Below are 17,734 nucleotides of genomic sequence, written 5' to 3'. Positions count from 1 at the left end.
GTTTACATTTTTTTCCAAAAGGTAAGGAGTTGTGGTAAGCCTAATCATTCTGGCATGTCAGCCTGAGCTACCTAGGGGGAAGAGCACCACCTTCTGAATTACCAAGTCAAATTGACTGTAGCAATCAACTTCTCCTTCTAAGTCCCCATCCAAAAAACAAACAGGCCCAACCCTGCTTAAGTTATGAGATCATAGCCCAAGGCAGTGTAGCTCCCTGAGACATCCCTGCCTCACCCATCATCTACAAACATCAGTTGTGCAGGGATGGGATGGATCTCTCCCTGAGTTTGCATTCACAGAGATCTCTGACCAATGACAAAAGCCCACTATGAAGTGCCTGCAGCAGCTCTCCAAGGTGGTAGGCAACCAGCACAGCCATGGAAATAAGGGCAGAGCAGTGGAGTCATTAGGAACATGTCCTGTGTGGATCTCTAACCTCTCCTGGCTGGCTCAGAGTGAAAACCTCTTGCCCAAACTGGTGTTTGTCACTCAAAAATGCTTTTTGTGAACCTTGCCACACCAACACTTTGCTGCTGCTCAGTCCTACTCTGGGGAATATATTAATGTTCTCATCATCACCTTAGTACCAATTTGCATTTTTAAATTGCTAGAAGAAATTGGTTTTCCTGTGATACCTTCAAATCAAAGCTGCTGCAGCTGGAGATCTTTCTTCTGTTAATGCATGTTAGTAACCCTTAATGGGTTTCTAAATGCATAATCTCAAGTTCAGAAATCATAGTGTTATTGTCCTACAATTCATGCATGGCCTGTCATTGAAGCAAAATGTTCTTGTTGATATTTTCTTTAATCTGGCCTTTTCATAGCACTGGCTCTCTGACATCAATGCAGGAAACTTCATCACTGCTAACAGAACTAACTTTATTGATCCACATCTTACATGTGATAAAACAGAGATATGACAAGCTGCAGATGGTGGTGACAGGTCAGGCTGGGATGGTACATGTATCTATCTGTACATGGTGTCAGAAGGTCTGAGCTGATGTCAGATGGTCAGACTCTGGGCTCAAGACTGCTCTTTAACTACTTTCTACTTTATTTTTTGTTTGTTTGTTTGTTTGTTTGTTCCCATGAGATGCTTTCATGAAACAGAAAAGATAGGAGAAAAATAACTATTAATCTCCTGAACAGAGTAGAAGTGTTGTAGCTGGTACACCTGACAAGCCTTTCATAAGTTGCATCATCTTGGGTGTTCTGCTTGCCAGCCTTGATTCTGGAAATTAGTTCCATTCAATAGTTTCATAAAGAAAATCACATTAATTAATTGTATGCCATTTCTGCAGGCAAAAAAAAAAAAAAAAAACAAAAACAACAAAAAAACAAATAACAAAAATATGATCTGACATTATATAGAAGAGCAGATCAAAAGTCAAAATCATCTTGATAATTTGTGAAAATTGGGGTGGAGAGATTTAATTTAGTAAAAATCACTGCAAGATTCTATGCTTGTAAAGGCATCCTTCCTGCCTGCTCAGCACAGGTAAGCTCTTGGCTGGTGGATTGCCTGTAGCCTCTCTCACTCTTCAAGAAAAATAATGGACAGATCACAGAGTCCAGGGAAAAGAAATCTGAGAAACCATCTCCAGCAAACACATGGGCTGGGGTGTTTAGGAGAGGAGAGAGCTGGTTACAGGGGCAAGAGGCACTTCTTCAACTGTGTGAAAAGCCTTTCAAGAAAAGGCTTCCAATCAGCCCTCCATCAGTGGCTGTATGAAAAATTCACTTTTGATCCCTGGACCCATTTCTGTAACAACTGCATGCTTTGTGGTTAAGAAAGTAGCTTGAAATATAATTTAAGGATAATCTAAAGGTTAAAAAAAAAAATTGTCTTATGTCATGATTTGGCTCATATTAGATGGGAAGGATGGCAAGATCCAGAATTTTTTATCACCATTTGGCAATGCTTACTTGCTTCCCTAAAGGGTTTTTAAATGGCACCAACATTTTATGAACCATGTTACCTCCTCCCATTGTCTGTATTTCCATTAACATGGCTATCTTGAGCAGCTCTCCAAAGAGCCCAGGCTGCACAGGGGCATGGAGACCCTCTCCCTATTTTACTGCAACCCAGCATCAAATTCCTCCTTATCTCCCTGCAGCACTTTCTAAAACTCAATCTGATTTTCTCTGCACTGACCTATGTAGGTCTTGCAGTGCTCTTCACCTCCCAGATTTCACTCTCTGTGCCCTGCAAGCATCAACATCCAGAGTAAATTTTCCCTCTAGCTAGGAGCTTGGTTTTCTCTCAGAGCAATCTCATTTTCCTACCTTCATGCACACTTGCACTTCCTTAATCAAGAGCATGAACTTCCACTGAACAGGAGAGTTTAAATGACAAGTGTTAAAGCAATTTTTTTAACCTCTTCTCGTTTAGTAGGTGCCCTATTTCCCTGCAGACCTGGCACTGCCTCCAGCCTACTCACAAAGCTCTGCCCTTACTGACACCAGCATCTCATTTTTATCCTGATTTTCAGCTCCTTGTAGACAAAAGAAAAAAAATAGCAACTTGTGTGGATCACATCTAAAACCACGTGCATAAGTTCAAAGATAATTAGCCTTTTAGCTGCTAAATGCTGTGCAAAGCACACATTTAACAGCTAAAACTGATTTAATCTTTGCTTAATTCTTTTGCCAGAGAGTCCCATTCATAGTGAGGCAGCTGTCTAAATATCTCAGCCCCTTGGGGTGAGGAGACAGGGGAGTCTCTTGCAATGCTCGTGGGTGACCTCAGCTGGCTTCTGCCACCAGGAGCTGCTTCCAACTCATTTGGGGCAGAGGATGACGGGGGGCATAGGCCCCCAAGGAAATGGTTTACCTGTGAAGGGCAAAACTTCCCTCTTTCCTTGGTCTGGGTAACCCATAATAAAATTGTAACAGAAATTTGGGCAGTGAGAGTGGCCAATTAATGCAAAGTGATGCTGTATTAGTAAGGAAGCTCATGGATTTACAGCCCATTGCCTTCACACTGGCCAGACACAAAACCATCAGTCACTGCACCTTTCACCCTCTGTGACAGTAAAAAAGTCTCCTCTGGAGTCAAAAAGGGCTCTGAACAACCAGAGGACAATTGTAAAACAGTCTATACCCAAAATTCTGGGGTTTGATGGATGTTTTTTCTTTCATAACACCTTGTCTAAGCTTTGCCATGGTAGAAGTACCTTCTTGCAATTATACTCCTTAAAAAAAATATTCTATTTACATATTTTTATCATCTCAAATTGCCTTCTGTGGATTGTGATTAAACATTGGAGCTTTCTACATCCAGGAGTGTGCACACATACACACAAAGGGATGACACAAGGACCCAACAACAAAAAAATTAACAAATCTTCCCTCTGCAACAGGCAGTACCCTACCCAAGATTCATTAACCTCAGAGTCTTAACATTCTCCAATATTTAGTGTACCAAGACATTACTGTGATGATACTCCTGCATATGGGATATACAAGGCACTGAGATGGGAAGGAGCCAAACAAAAGAATATGCCTGTGTGAGTGGTGTGATAAGAAAATGTGCTTTGCTCCTTCTCAAAAAAAGCTGCTGCACTCCTCAACTCCAGACCAAGGCTAATTATGTTTTAAGGATTAAAATTATCATTATGTTTAGTTTTGTTTTTATTTTTGCTTGACCATTTTCTCTCTTACCAGCCCTTGGGTTCTAAAATATAGGAAGTGGCATAAAAATTGCTTTCTTTTCAATAAGTTCCTGACACCTAATCAGGCAAGGGTTTCCATTACAATTTCTGGCTAGTTCTTTTCTCCCCCAGAGCCTGGGAAACCATGGTCTTGTGCAAGGAAAGCAGATGAGAACCATGAAACAGAGCTGGGAGAGGACACAAATTGCAAGAGACATTTGGAAAGCAAACAGTCACAACACAAGATTTTCCTTTCAGGCCTGTGTCAGTCAGTCCCTCTGCCAAATATTTCCCAATGGGTGGCTCTCTGTGGCTCCCTGCTCAACACCACACTCAGACACTTATGAAAAATCCAAAAGCTTTGGAGCAGGGAGTTTTATTTTATTTACCTCCCATTTACCTGGTCCATGCAGTTAGCAGATAGACTGCACAGCACTTTGAAGTGAGAAATCTCTAGAGGAGTATTAGAGCTAGTTGTGAAAATTAACATGAAGAAAAGGCTTTGTAAGTTTTATACCAGGTTCCCTATAAACACAATATCTCCTGGTCTAAAAAGAGTGTTAGCTCACAGAAGAATTATAAAAGACTCATCTTAAATAAAGAGCTAACAGGACTCAGAAATCACACATATGAAATAATATAAAGGCTTGTCTAGAAATAGAGACATGAAAAATAACAACAAATCCATTTGGGACCCTTCAGGCTTGCCTGCAAACCTTACAGTTCACACCCACAATACAATTAGATAAGCTCTCTTCTCTTGCAAAAGCAAACAAAACCAACAGTCTATCACAAGACAGGTAGTATAAACATGGCAGTTTTGTCCTCAACATTGTTGCTGTTCCCAATTTGATATACCTTCTCCCAGCTTGCTCATCCAAATTCTACTTTTTCCTTCTGGGGTAAAGCTGGTGATTGCTGAAGGACTCCTACAGCTCACAATGGTCTCAGCATTTCAGAACACAGCTTTAGATCAATGTTCTTGGCTGGAAGGAAAAAATAAAAATAAATCAAACCACGGCCAAAAAAACCCACCAACCCCTGGCAACCCAAAGAAATCTTATAGCTGTTATATTCATCTGCAGGACGTGAACTTTCCATGTGCTTACTGATTTCTCTTATTAAGCAATCATCAAACACTGATAGGAATTTTTTTTGCAGGAAATGGAAGTACAATGTGTTCATTAAAAAGAAAAACCAGCACCAATAGAGCAGGCAGCCAGTTTAAGCCACTTGACACTTCAGGAAATTAAGTTATACTGTGGTCCCAGCTTATAAGTTCAGCAAGACCCATGAGAGAGCTCCTTGGAGACCTGCTGTGCTTTCATTTCAACAGTGATGGCCACACAGGCTAATTGAGGGCAGGAGGCACGTGTGCTGTCACAGCCTCTCTCCAGCAGCTCCTGCACTGCTCGCAGCCTGCCTGCTCCAGCCAGCCTGCTCCTTTAGCTCCTGAGCATGCTCTCCTGGGGGAGAGGAGGGGAAAAAAGTAGGATTTGAAAGGTGAAAAAAAATTCCATTGGAAATTTCAGAGAAATCTCAGACTGATATCAAACAACTGAGTGTGTTCTTAGGGTGCAAAGTTCAAAGCCCAAAGCATCTCAGCCCTGGATGGCAGATCACATTGCAGGCAGTACAAGTACAGACTGGAGATGCAGGGTCAGGCTCTGAAGTTCCCAATCTGAATAGATTTATAGGTTGTTTTTGCCCACATTATTGCCAAAAGGGCAGAAAGGAGGAGGTTAAGCAACAACAGCACGTGGGCCAGCTGTGTGGGAGAGGAAGAGACCCATCCTGGAATGGTGGGAGCTGCCACCAGGGCTGGTGTGCTTCAGCCTATTCCTGGTGCAATTTCTGCTGATAGAAAGGGAAAGACAGAGAGCCACCTCACAGGGAAACATCCTCCTCTTTACCTGAGACAAGGCTGAAGCTGGGTGCAGAAGCTGTGAGCTGCCACCTGTGGGCCTGTGTCCCAACAAGCTCTCATGCTATGGTGGCAGGAGAAACAAGCTACAGCAGGGACAATACACCCCTTCCTAGTGATGGGACAGAGAGAAGGGATGTCTGGGAGCTCCTGGGGACTGTCCAGGCAGCCATTCTCTCAGGGGACTGACACAAATTTCCACTCATGGTGGAAATTTGCTTCAAGTGACCAAAGGCTGCAAAGGTACAAAGACAGTCCAGGTTGCCAATGCTCTTGGACCTCCTCACATTTTCACATGCAAAAGGTTTGGATGATCTCTGAAAGCTTACAGGGTTGCAGCCAGTTGCTACTTAGCCAGTTGCTATCAGTACTTAGAGGATATGGCTTTGGACAAATTTGGGAAGGGCAGCTCCCTCACCACTACTACACTGTGTAGAGAGCCTGGCTAAGGGCAACTTCCCTACCCAGCTCAGCCTTCAATCTGTGTGGGACATCAGCACACATCAAAAACAGAGTCCTGAGGAGCAAACAACTTGTTTGAGATCACCCAGCTGGTCAGGAGAGGGTCTGGAAGCCATCAGTGCCTCCCTGTCCCCACCATTCTATCAGGGCTCTGTTCCTGAAAGGGGAAGAGTCAGGGATGAATCAAACCCAGCACACACTGCCAAGTGAAGAATTATGAGACTATAAAACAGGCCAGCTACAGGCCAGCCTAACCAAGGAGCAGCCAAAGCCTTTAGTGAGAATCCTGTCACATCCAGTCACCATCCAGAACCCCAGTGACCCTGCTGCATCGTCTGCAGGGTGATCACACAGAAAAGTCATGTGAAGGCAAAATGCTTACTAAAAAATGTTGCAAGCATTCACCTCCATGTAGGTGTGGAAAACTTCAAGTTTCATTTTTATTATACAGATGGGATCCTTCTTTTCATTAGTACAATAGAAAATAGCCACAAAAATTCCACACACACAGCATCAGACCCCGCGACCAGCCTCGACACGCAGAGCGTCAGTAATAAAACACACCCCTACAGGGATTTAGCACTTTGGCTTGTGCTCAGCTGGGGGACTTGGGCAGGCCTTTCACTCTTCAGACATTAAAAAAATATTAACTATAATTCGGCTCTGTCATTATTCCAACCCCTGCATCCCCCTTCCCTGTTATCAAAAGGAAGGGGAGCCATGTGCTGATGGGATTGTGGGTTTGCAGGCACAAGATGGGGCTCTGTGTGTGTATGCACTGCCTTTGCCCTGGAAGTCAAACAGCAGCTTCAGCAAGGACATCCTGGGAAGGGCCCTCAGGTGCCAAAAGAGAAATTCAAGGAAATGTTCCTTTACTAAAACAATTGCAACAGCTGCTGCAGATACTTCCTCATGCACCCCTTTTTCCTGTCCTTCACACATCCCCTCTGCCTCAGACACTCTTGCACCAGATGACAAAGTAGTTTTCAATCTCAATCTGTGCAGGACTCACAGCCCTTCTCTTACCAAGCTACCATCCCTGGTACATTTGTCCTTCTCACCCCCTACCCTTCCTAATAAGCGTCCTGCCCTGTCCTGTCCTGCCACAGAAGTCCCCAAAGTGAGCATGGGACTCCAGGCAGGACCACTGAGCAGGCCAGGCTGTCCCTGCACATGCTGCATGGTGCCACACATCTGTGCTTCCCCCAGCTGGCTGCAGGGCTCAATCTGTAATTGACCCAGGTGGACAATTATGAGAAAGATTGGCTGCAACACAGGATGGGGGAAGAGTGAAGATACACAGGGCTGGAGCCCAGTAGAAAGCCCTGCCAGCATCATTTTCACCTTCATGCTGCTGCTGCCCACACCTTCACCTGGCCATGCACCCTGCCATGGTCAGACAGGTACCCAAGGCTGCTCTTCAGATCTGTTCTGCCTTTGCTTTGTGCAGGTGTTGGCAACCACACTTACACACAAAGCCAGGCAAAATCCAGCCTATCCTGGAGAGCAGTGCTCCGAGGTGAAGCCTGGAGGCTGATTTCACCTTGCAGGCACCCCCTGCACAGGGCACTGAGGTGCTACAGCACACAAGGCAGAAGTCATCTTGCTCAAGGAAGACATTGACTTTTGTTATTCTCCACAGCTGGTTCATCCACGACAATGGTTTGTTCCTGCTCCAACCATCTCTGTTCATTTTGGGCACACTAGGAGAAGCAAGACTGCATGCTCCTGGAAATTGCCATTTAGGAAACATCCCCTCTTTCTTCACACAGATGCCAGCAGGCTCTACTACCAGAAAGAGAAGGGCATTATTATCAAGAATCTGACTGATTAAGAAGAAATTTGAATTTCAAGCAGTTTTCCAGTTAGACTTGTTTGGGACAAACCAGTGCAACTCATTATGCCTCAACTTCTTCATATGGAAATTGGAGGGATGTAAGACTTCTTAAGGTCATAAAAATCTAAAAGGGACAAAGGCTAAATGGTTGTTCATAAAGTTCCCACTTGTCTCAGCAGCCTCTGTCCAAATGTAACCAATATCCATCTAGCCTTGGTAAAAAAGAGGTCAATAAGCAGACAGAAAACTCTTTGGCCTGCAAGACAGCCATCCTTCTGTCAGTGGAGGTTGCAAAAAGCTCAAGCACCTTTAATCATTGTCCTTCATCTCTGAGATTTGAAGAAGGGTAAAAGCATGTGCACTGGGCTCATACTGGGAGCATAGAGGTCTCTCAGAAACATGACACCTAGAAGGGCAAAGCTTTAATGTCTGAGAAATGTTTCTGTAGGGGCAGAAGATTGGGTGAAGCTGCAAAAGACCCAGCTCAGCAGCTCAGTCCCTTGCCCAAAATAACCAGGGGGTGGCATGTGGGCTCCTCCCCCACTAAGCCCACCAGCAAATGCCCCAGCTCACCCCACCACCAGGCTGTGCTGGCCATTGGTGGTGGACAGCACCCCACCCTGAGAAAACATGGGCATTCTTGGCACTTCGCACTGCAGGCAAGGTCATCAGACATGGTGACAGATTCTTTGCCTGCCACATCCACGGAGGAATGCAGGGCAATATGATCCTGCCCTGAGAAGTGCCAAGTTTGATTAGGGCTGATCCTCCAAGATCCTTCCTGTGAGGATCTTGCAAGGAGGGAGATGATTGCCACACGTAACAAACCCAGAGAAAAGACGTAAAGGTTTGAGAGGATTTCAGCCAAGTCTCCCAAATATATAAAGCAGAGTGGCAAAGCCCATGAGAACAGACACATTTCAGTTAGGAAGTGCAGTGGAAAGTCCCAGTGCCCTACAACCCAGCGTGCATAACCCACCACAAATGGACATGGCAGAGCCTTACAGGCATCCCTTGCAACTTGGCACTAATTTGGCCCTTGGAACAGGGAAACTCTGTCCTGTTCCAAAATGATCCACCCAACACAAGGCTCAAATAGTTGGCTGAGAAGAGCAGAGATCCACCCTCATTCTCCTTCAGGCACCCTCTGTGGGACTTTGAATAGGTCCTGCCTCATCTACTCTCTGCTTCAGCTTCCCACTAAGGACAACTGCCCTTTCTCACTTCAGCAGAGAGCTGTATCCAAATGCATTAGCTGAAAGGACACCCCAGTGTCATGGGGATGGCCTCACCCTACCCCAGCCAGCTCTGGGGCACACATCTCATGAAGATTTCCCTCCTTTTGCTCTGCAGCAGCATAGCAATGCTATCAGAGCCTGCTGAGGCCCCTGGGCTCCAGAGAGCAGAGCCAAGCCAAGGTACACGGCCCCCATGGTGCTCCTGTACCTCCACCAGCCCTAGAAACTGGGAGTTCCACCTTGGCAAAGATGTCCACAAAATGATAGCTCAAGTCCAAATTATATTTATTTTTCCCTGTGTGCAAAATGCATATCAGTTCTTATGTGCTGTCTTTCTTCTCCATGTGATGGAAACCCATCCTACTTCAGCCAGAAAACAACAAAGAAAACTACAGAGGCAGCAAACATTAACCAAATCCTGTCCTAAAGCCTCCCCACACATACATTTTCCCCTCCACCATCTGTTTTGCAAATGCAACAAACTAAACTAAACAAGCTCCCGGTAGCTGAATTCCTTGCATCTCCAAAAGCCCATGGATCCCTGTGCCAAAGTAAACAATCTCATGGGGAGTTTACATAAAACAAGTGAACTAATTTCATCATAAACAAAGGAACAACAAATTGGATCAAAGCCTGCTATAGTACATACTGTGGAAACATTCTCTAGCAAGGAAAAGGGTAAAATACCCATTATGGGGCATCCAGTGCATACCCAGCCTGGCACCTTCATTCTCAAACCAGTGTAGGAAGTACAAACACACTCTTCCTACAGGTTTCATACAGAATAATGCCAACCAGCTTGCTGCTTTTGCTGCAGGTTTAGTACCAGTGCAATGCAAGAGGTAACAAATAGGATCCATTGCAAGAATCAACAGAGGGAGAAGGGGTGATGTGGCTGGGTCACCCTGGTGCATGGGAGAGCTGGTTATGGGCTGGCTGAGAGCTGCATCCCCATGCAGGAAACCATTCCAGCACCATGTCCATGGACCCACTCACAGTAACGTGGTGATACAGTAGTAGGGCAAAAAGGAAGGGTAAGAAGTGCATTTCCCTCACATGGAGATTTCTTTTTCCTTGGATTCGTGTGCATGCACCAAATTCTGGGATATTAACAAGTGTTCAACAACTTAACACAAACCACATCACCAGCCTGAGAGTAGAAAAGGCTGGGGAGTGGAAAGATGAGCTCCCACTCCCATCCAGGACTAGAGCTGGCCTGGCTTTGACTCTGGTATTTCCCAGGTCTCCTCTGGGAAAAGTCCCAGAGCCACAGCTCCATCTGGAGTCTCAGATTTGGCTAAATGCAGGCTGAGGACATCCCCACATGGACTGGTCTAGAAATCCTACCTGGAGTTGGACTTTAGGGGCTCAGGATTGGAGATCTTCAATATCTTTCAATATATCAGCCAGCAAATGCAGCTCTTTATAAAGATACTCTCTGATGTATCCCAGGTGAACTTAGATGAAACCCCAAGCTTACACTGTAAGAAGAGCATCCAGATAGATTTTTCCATCAGCTGGAAAAATCTAATTAAAGGTGTGCAATTTTCCCAAAGAGGCAGCACTGTGCAGCTCAAACTCAACAGCTCCTGTCAGAGCCCAAAGCTAGGAGATTCATCCAAGTCACCCATAAATCCTCTCTATTATCAATTCTTTTCAAGTCATCCAAGCTCATGGCATGTTTCTATTACCAGGACTCATAAAAAGATGCTTTTTGATCCAGATTTTAAAGAACTGGACCCTAAATGCACATCCCAGAGGATTCACTCCCCCATGTCACTGCCAGGAGTGCAAAAAGTGCCTCCCTTGGAGCAAAGGATCTGCATGGTGGTCCTTCTCCCATGGACCAGTACAGTGATTTTCAAAAGCTGCTACCAAGAAAACAAAAAGCAAATGAAAAATCCCTCCCTATAAAAACTTCAAAGCACATTGATTTGGAGTCAAAATGCAGCAAACAGATTATTCTCACATGCCCCAGCTCCTGCAGAGACCCATGGAAACCTGTGTGGCACCCCAAGCACAGAGACTTGAGAAAGAGCCTCAATCCCAGGGGCCTTGCTAAGTATTACAGACAATTCTTTGTGCTGTTACAGTGAGGAATAAGGAAAGATGACATAATTAAGAAGGGCAATAGAAAAAAAAGTGCCTTTTTCTTGTCACACACTTCTGGAGGTGACATACTGTGGACAGCAACTGAAACAAAAAAATGCATTCCAATATTCCATATTGTAGTGATTATTTTATGGTCTTCTTTTAAATCAGTAGCTTTAAAGCTTTTATTTTAAAAGATTGCTGAAATAGATAGAGGTTGAGTTTGGATACAGCCTGTGCTGGCATAAATAAAAAACAAGTCCTTGGATAAGAAGGGAATTAGAGTGGATATGAGTACACAAAAATTACTCAAATCAGCTTACAGATTTAATGCATTCTGCTGACAGTGGTGGTGAGGGAGGTTGTTTATTTAATCCAGGGAGTTTTTAGGCATACTAAAAAACAGAACTAGGGAAGGCTAACCCACTATTGCTAGATCCCGCTGCAATTTGAGGTTTGCCTCTCCATTTCTATGGCTTGGAAAATTTCCTTCTAAATGCAAAAGTCAAATGAATATTGCCCAGGTAGCACTGTACAGTCCCCACTTTACTAATGTTCACACTGGAGCAAACAACAAATGGGCAAAACTAGTTTGGAGGGCAGTCAGGGAGGGATGGAAGCAGCACTTGGTTGCCTTGGAGTTATCCAGGTTTATCTACACATCACACTGCATGCTCCCTGATTCTCATAATTAGAGTGTCTAGACAGGAGATGATGCCAGTGAAGTAGCAAGTAAAAAAGGTTTTGCTGAGTTTTTCAGAGGAGCCCATCTAAAGCAGTGACTACAGAATAATGACAGAAATCAAGTTGCAGAACACAAGTAAGATTAGAGCAAATTTTGACCCAAGTAAAGGTCTTTTCATAGCCCTTCACATCCCAAAAGAGCTGCTAAATCAGAGCACCAATGGCTCGAGCACTCAGGAGGGGTCAGACCTTTTGAATCAGCATCAGACTAGAGTTTTCTGCAAAAGTAATTCCAGCTGCCTCAGCTTCATCCAAATACTGGCATTCAGCAGCTTCAACTTGTGTAAACCAGCTTCACTCCACTGAAGGCAATAACAATTGACACCAGCTGAGAATCTGGCTCTCAGTGTGGTTTAAATATAGTCTAAAGAAAGAACTTACAGAAGGATTGCCCAATCCTTCATGTCCATTTCCCCCTTGGGCTAGGACTAAATAAGATTGATTTTTTTCTTTATAATTTAGCTCCATTTATTTTTAACAACAACATTATGAGCTCACATTTATTATAGCACCTTCCAGCCTCCAGCAACCAGGCTCCCTTTCAGGCTCCACCAAGAATCACAGAGAGGGATGGACACAGCACCGGGATGGAACCACCTCAGCATGCACAGAAGACTGGTCACAAATACAGAAAAACAGTGAGGGTACTAAGATAATTCAGCTTCAGCATTGCAAGAGTAAGTAATTTTCACAGATAGGAAATTTAAGTAGTTTCAAATTTCCCTTGAGCTGTCCATGAGAGGGACAGGATGTTTGTAAAGCTATGCAGGATGCCATGGTCACACACTGTGGCCCCACATGCACAACATTAAGGCAAATTACACAGTGCTGGGGAAAGGCAAGCACCAGTGACCTTTGAGAAAGAAAAAGTAGCTGGGTCACTCCTCCTGGGATGAACCAGGGCTCTTTGGCATTGCCCCATCTCTTTGGATCAAATGTCCCTGCAAAGCAAGGATGAGGGTCTGAAGACATGGTAATCTCCATGCACAGAACAATCAGGCTGTGAGCCTCCAAAAACTTCAGCCACCACACAGTGACACGTGCACTGGCTGCCAGCCAAGGGAGATGATTGGTTTTGGAAAGCTCAAAGGTCTGACATCCCTCACCAATCCTTTTTCAACATAAGAGAAAAGAGCTCAGAAAGTACAACAGGAAAAATAGGTTGTCTTGTGGGCTTAAATCTGTGCAGTTATGTTAGAGGTAGAGTGACACCAAGTTTTGTCAGCAATGGTATAGTTCATTTTTTCTGGGATCAGAACAGGAAACCAGGGCCCAATCAGATCCTACCATATGGGAATGGCTCAGAAACAACATCTTCCAGATGGTCCCTCTCAAGCCACCACAGAGCAATGGAAATGCAGCAAATAAGAGCTGTGGCCACCACCCAAATGCTCCATCAAAGACATGAACTCTGGCCTCTTTGGAAAAAAAGAAAAAAAAAAAAAAAAAGAAAAAGAAAACCAATACAAACAAAAAACCCCCCAGATCCATTAATGAAAACTAACGCACAAGGCAAGGGGTGATGAAAACAAATAAAACCAGGGCTGTAAAATGCCTGGTATGTAAGATGTGTTGAAACTTGCTGCTGACAGCAGCTTGAGCAGACATTCACATGCAGCCCTTCATAAGATGCACAGTAATTACCTTCTCCAGGAGGCTGCATTATGATGATTTCTTTAAGCAGAGCACAATATCTCTAGCAACAGGATATAATTACAGCAAAGGATATGCTTCTTAACCTCCTTCTACCCCCCCAGCTGGTTCAGGGAGCAGATTGGAGCCAGGGGCTCTGTGGCAAGGGTGAAAGTAGTTTACCCTGTGCTGCTGCTCCCGTTCCCTAGAGCCAAGCACGCTTCTGATGGGAGCTGGTGGTGGTGCTGCTCTCACAGGAACATGATTCTCTCTGCCTTGCCTCTGGGTGGAACACTCCCAGCACTGCAGGACTTTGACAGAGCTGGCAGCAGCCACTGGGCCACCGAAGGAGCTCGGCACAGTCAGCCTGCTCTGGGCCAGCACCTCGGTGATAAATAAACAAACACCAAAAGCAAACTGGCAAGGCAATGACTCAGGACTGGAACCCACTGGCAGCACTGTGAGGCAGCAGGACTCCCCACCTCCAGACTGGGACCTTCCTGGCCCCACATACCCACACTGCAGAATCCCTTTGGAGAGCTGATGGGCTGTGAAGAAAATCCCAAGGCTCCCATGTAAGGATTGATACCATGACTAGCATGGGCCATGGTGTCTCCAGGGGGTGGATGCCACTTCCTGGTGCTTTCCTGGCTCACCTGCTGCAGCCAAAATGCCAGAATTGGTCCTGTTCAGCTCCACTTCACAGCCTTCCTGCAGAGAACACAGGAAATCTTATTGCTGCAGCTGTTGCACTGATTTATGTAGGATCCAGAGTCAGAGAGAGATGCAGGCAATGACAGAGCCCAAACAACTGTGGGCTCAGCTGAAGAACTCAGTCCTTCATTGGCTCCATCCACTCCCAGTACTCACTTCTCCAGATCCCTCTGGAACAATGAAGTGTCCAACACAGTCAGTGGTGGTCAGCGAGTTTTGCTGCACTGGCAAGTATCTCATTGTGAGGTCTCACTTGCAGACCAGCAGGTAGGAGGTTGTGAGCACCTAAATTGCTTTTATTTATTTTAGTCTTCAGTCCCAGAGAGAAAAAGTAGAGTTAATCCTTGTCCCCAAACCAAAAATGCAGTGCTGCATCTGACCCAAGGCTGTGTTGTTAATATCCCACACACTGATTATCTGAAAATCAGCATCAGAGCTCAACCTTTTTTCCAAAATCAGCCACAGTAGCAGTGCTCAGTGGCTTGGGCTCTCCATGCCAGATGCTGAGAGAAGAGAATTTGGGAAGTTTTCAGAGCCCTTTTTCAAGATCTAGACAGGTTTCCATTACATGACAGAGGATGTTTTTTGTAGATGAGAGAGTGGAAATCTTCTTTTTCTAATAAGAAACAACTAAAATTAAAGAATAGCCAGCATTTTCCTCACTGGTCTGGAAATTGTGTTACAAGTGAGAATCAGCTTGGTCCAAGTTTGCAAGCTGTGATATCAGTAGGAGAATTTCCCTTCACATTTACAAAAGGAAATGAATTTTGCATCCGCCGGATGGCAGTGTAGGGAGAGCAATCATATTAGTCATAGTATTATTGTTTTCCTTTAAAGCCTCTCAAAAGTGATTGCAGACACAGCAATTCATTGCTTATTAAGATCTCCCTGCATTACAACCAGGGAAAAAAAAATCTAGGTCTCATTAATAAACCATCTTCTAGGATCTCTATAAGAAGACAGGCTTTGATTAGCCAAGATCGTTCAATAAATGATTTGGCTTGTCTGACAAAGTGAAATGATTGATTGGAAAGAGTGTGCTTTAAATAGTTCACTCTATTATAAAAGCAAAGACTTCAGAAATACAAACAGTAAAAAGGCAGGATTTCTGTTTCCAGAGATCACTCCTTGTACCAGGCTGGTGGGTGCTGGCAGCATACACAAAGTTCACTTCAGAATTCTGACTCTGAACGACTGAATTATTCTAAGTCTGAAATGGGAACATCATCTGCAGTTTCCCTTGTAAAGCACATTGATGAGCAGAGAAGTCTGTTCTACTCCCAAACAGAGCACCACATTACTTATCAATTGCAGAGACCAGATATTGGTTACCTGCATAGAATAAAGCTGAATAACACGGCTATACGTTAAAATCCATGTAAACAATATTGCAACATCACGTAAAACCAAGAAGACAGTCCCAGAGCAGCAAGGCATGGGAGAAAACAGAGTTTGGGAAGCCAAGCCACCGACCATCCTATTTCCACTAGAGGGCAATAGCAAATCAGCGACAGAAAACCGGAGGCAAGGAGTCGATCGGGATGAGCGGTGAGGAATGGCCGGTGGCGTTTGCCGAGCGGGAGCCGCAGCTCCGGTCCCCGGCCCAGCCCTCGGCTCGGGAATCGGCACCGCAAAATATCCACACATGGTTCTGTCCAGGAAACAGCCACAAGGAAAGAAGTGCTTCCCGCGGGATTATTTAAGCGCCATCAAGGTGGTCAGATGCCGCTCTGAGCAGATGATTGATTCAGCCTCGCACATCGTTCAGTTCCAGATGTTGCAGCGAGCGAGAAAGATCAGGCTGCTAAGGCTTTCCATATCCCTATTTGGTTTACCAAAGGGAAGGTTTGGAGGTGATTTGATCTAACTCTATTAACATTTCTCGGCAGGGGACTGTGAGAGATGCTAAAGGACTTCAAAAATCTAATAAACAAAACCATAACCAGATCCAGAAGCTCAAAGTAAAAGCTGGGAAAAAAAAAAAAAAAAAAAAAAAAAAAAGAACTGGAAATAATACCAGTATTTAAAAATTAAAACTTGCAATAATGCCAGTAGTTAATCACTTGAACAAATGATGTAGGGGAGAGTTTTATTCTCCACCCTTAGAGCTCTTAAAAACAAGATTTGCTGTCATCCTAAAACATGTGCTGCAGCTTAACAGTGAATTATTAGCCTTGATGCAGACACTACAGGTACAGATCTTGTCTGAATGAGGCAGAAGGTGAGATTAGATTAGCAGCATGGTCTCTTTGTGTAATTACAGTCTACAAATATCAAGGTTCTTGTCACAAAGAATTGTATTTCAGCTGTAGGACTGATTTCCATCTTGGCAAATTCACTTCACAGGCTGTGTGGACATAACAGTGGCAGCATTTCCAAGGACTGCCACATGGACTCCAGCTTCTCTTGCCCAGACATTACCTGTCTCTACAGAGAAAAAGCCATGAGCCTAAAGAAACTTCTTGACACCGAATTGTCCAGAGTTAACAGACAGGCCATTCTGTACCTGAGCTAGAGTACTGGTTCCTGGGCTGTGGTACCAGCTGAGAAGAGACTTGGACAAGAACTGATACCTAAGAGTGATGGAGAAGAGGTAAGGGCCAGTTTCAACGTATTGAAACCTCCAGAGAGTCTTCCAAAAGCACCACCAGCCTCAGCCCAGCCCTTGTGAGCTGCAGGGCAGACAGCACCAACATAAACAAAAGCTCAGCCTTTCTCACCAGGACATGGAGCAGTGCTCTTCCAGCTGTGATCTGCTTCCAACCCAACCAAATGCCAGTGCTTTACGAGACTGGACAGTTATTAAACAAGCCAAATGTGATGACAGTGCATTGGCCTTTGCAATTACTCTGAGCATTTCTCTGTGGAATCTGCATGGGATGGTGCAGGACCAAGGCAGGCAGAGAGCAGATGCTCACAGCACTCAGTGTTCGTGCTCCTCTGTGGAGGAAAGGCTTGCAGATGCTTCTGCGTGTTTTGTAAAGGCTGAAAAGTGCTGCCAGTGATCTGAGGGATCACTCTGGGATACAGCACAGACATGGCACACTGCACCAGCCAGGGCACAATTGCCCTCTTGCTGAAATAGGAGTGCTGGCCCAGGGGTTACAGTTTTCTAAACTGGAATAAAACCCCACCAAATTGAAGCAAAAGGATTTGCGGTGTAAAGGAGTATAATGAGAATGTGTTTGGACATTGTAATATTTTGTAGAATGGGATATGCCCTAGTCAAATTTGCTCCAAGCACTGCCTCCATGACTCATCTGCAGCAAGTCTCCCCTCTCCTTCTTCCCACTAAACCTCAGTCACCAGTAGGAACCCAGAGATGTCACCCCCCCACTTCCTTCAGGCTTAAATTCTCACATATCTGCTCATTTGTGATCTGTCTAATATCTACAGCCTACCCTTCACAAGGAAACCCCATCTGAGGGGCACTACTGTT

At 44.8% G+C, this 17,734-nt stretch overlaps 1 long non-coding RNA gene across 1 annotated transcript in view; it reads right to left on the bottom strand.

Moving 5' to 3' along the window:
* Window positions 1–4,019: 4,019 nt before the first annotated feature.
* The window catches only part of LOC306806453, a 70,527-nt gene continuing 56,812 nt past the window's right edge, over window positions 4,020–17,734 (bottom strand). The window contains exon 6 of the long non-coding RNA XR_013775472.1: window positions 4,020–4,639. This is a non-coding gene — a long non-coding RNA (uncharacterized lncRNA). The remainder of the gene's footprint in view (window positions 4,640–17,734) is intronic.

The sequence above is a fragment of the Erithacus rubecula genome, assembly GCF_903797595.1.
Source record: "Erithacus rubecula genome assembly, chromosome: 11".
NCBI lineage: Eukaryota > Metazoa > Chordata > Aves > Passeriformes > Muscicapidae > Erithacus > Erithacus rubecula.
The sequence above is the reverse complement of the archived record's forward strand: the minus strand, read 5'-3'. Positions and strand labels throughout refer to the sequence as shown.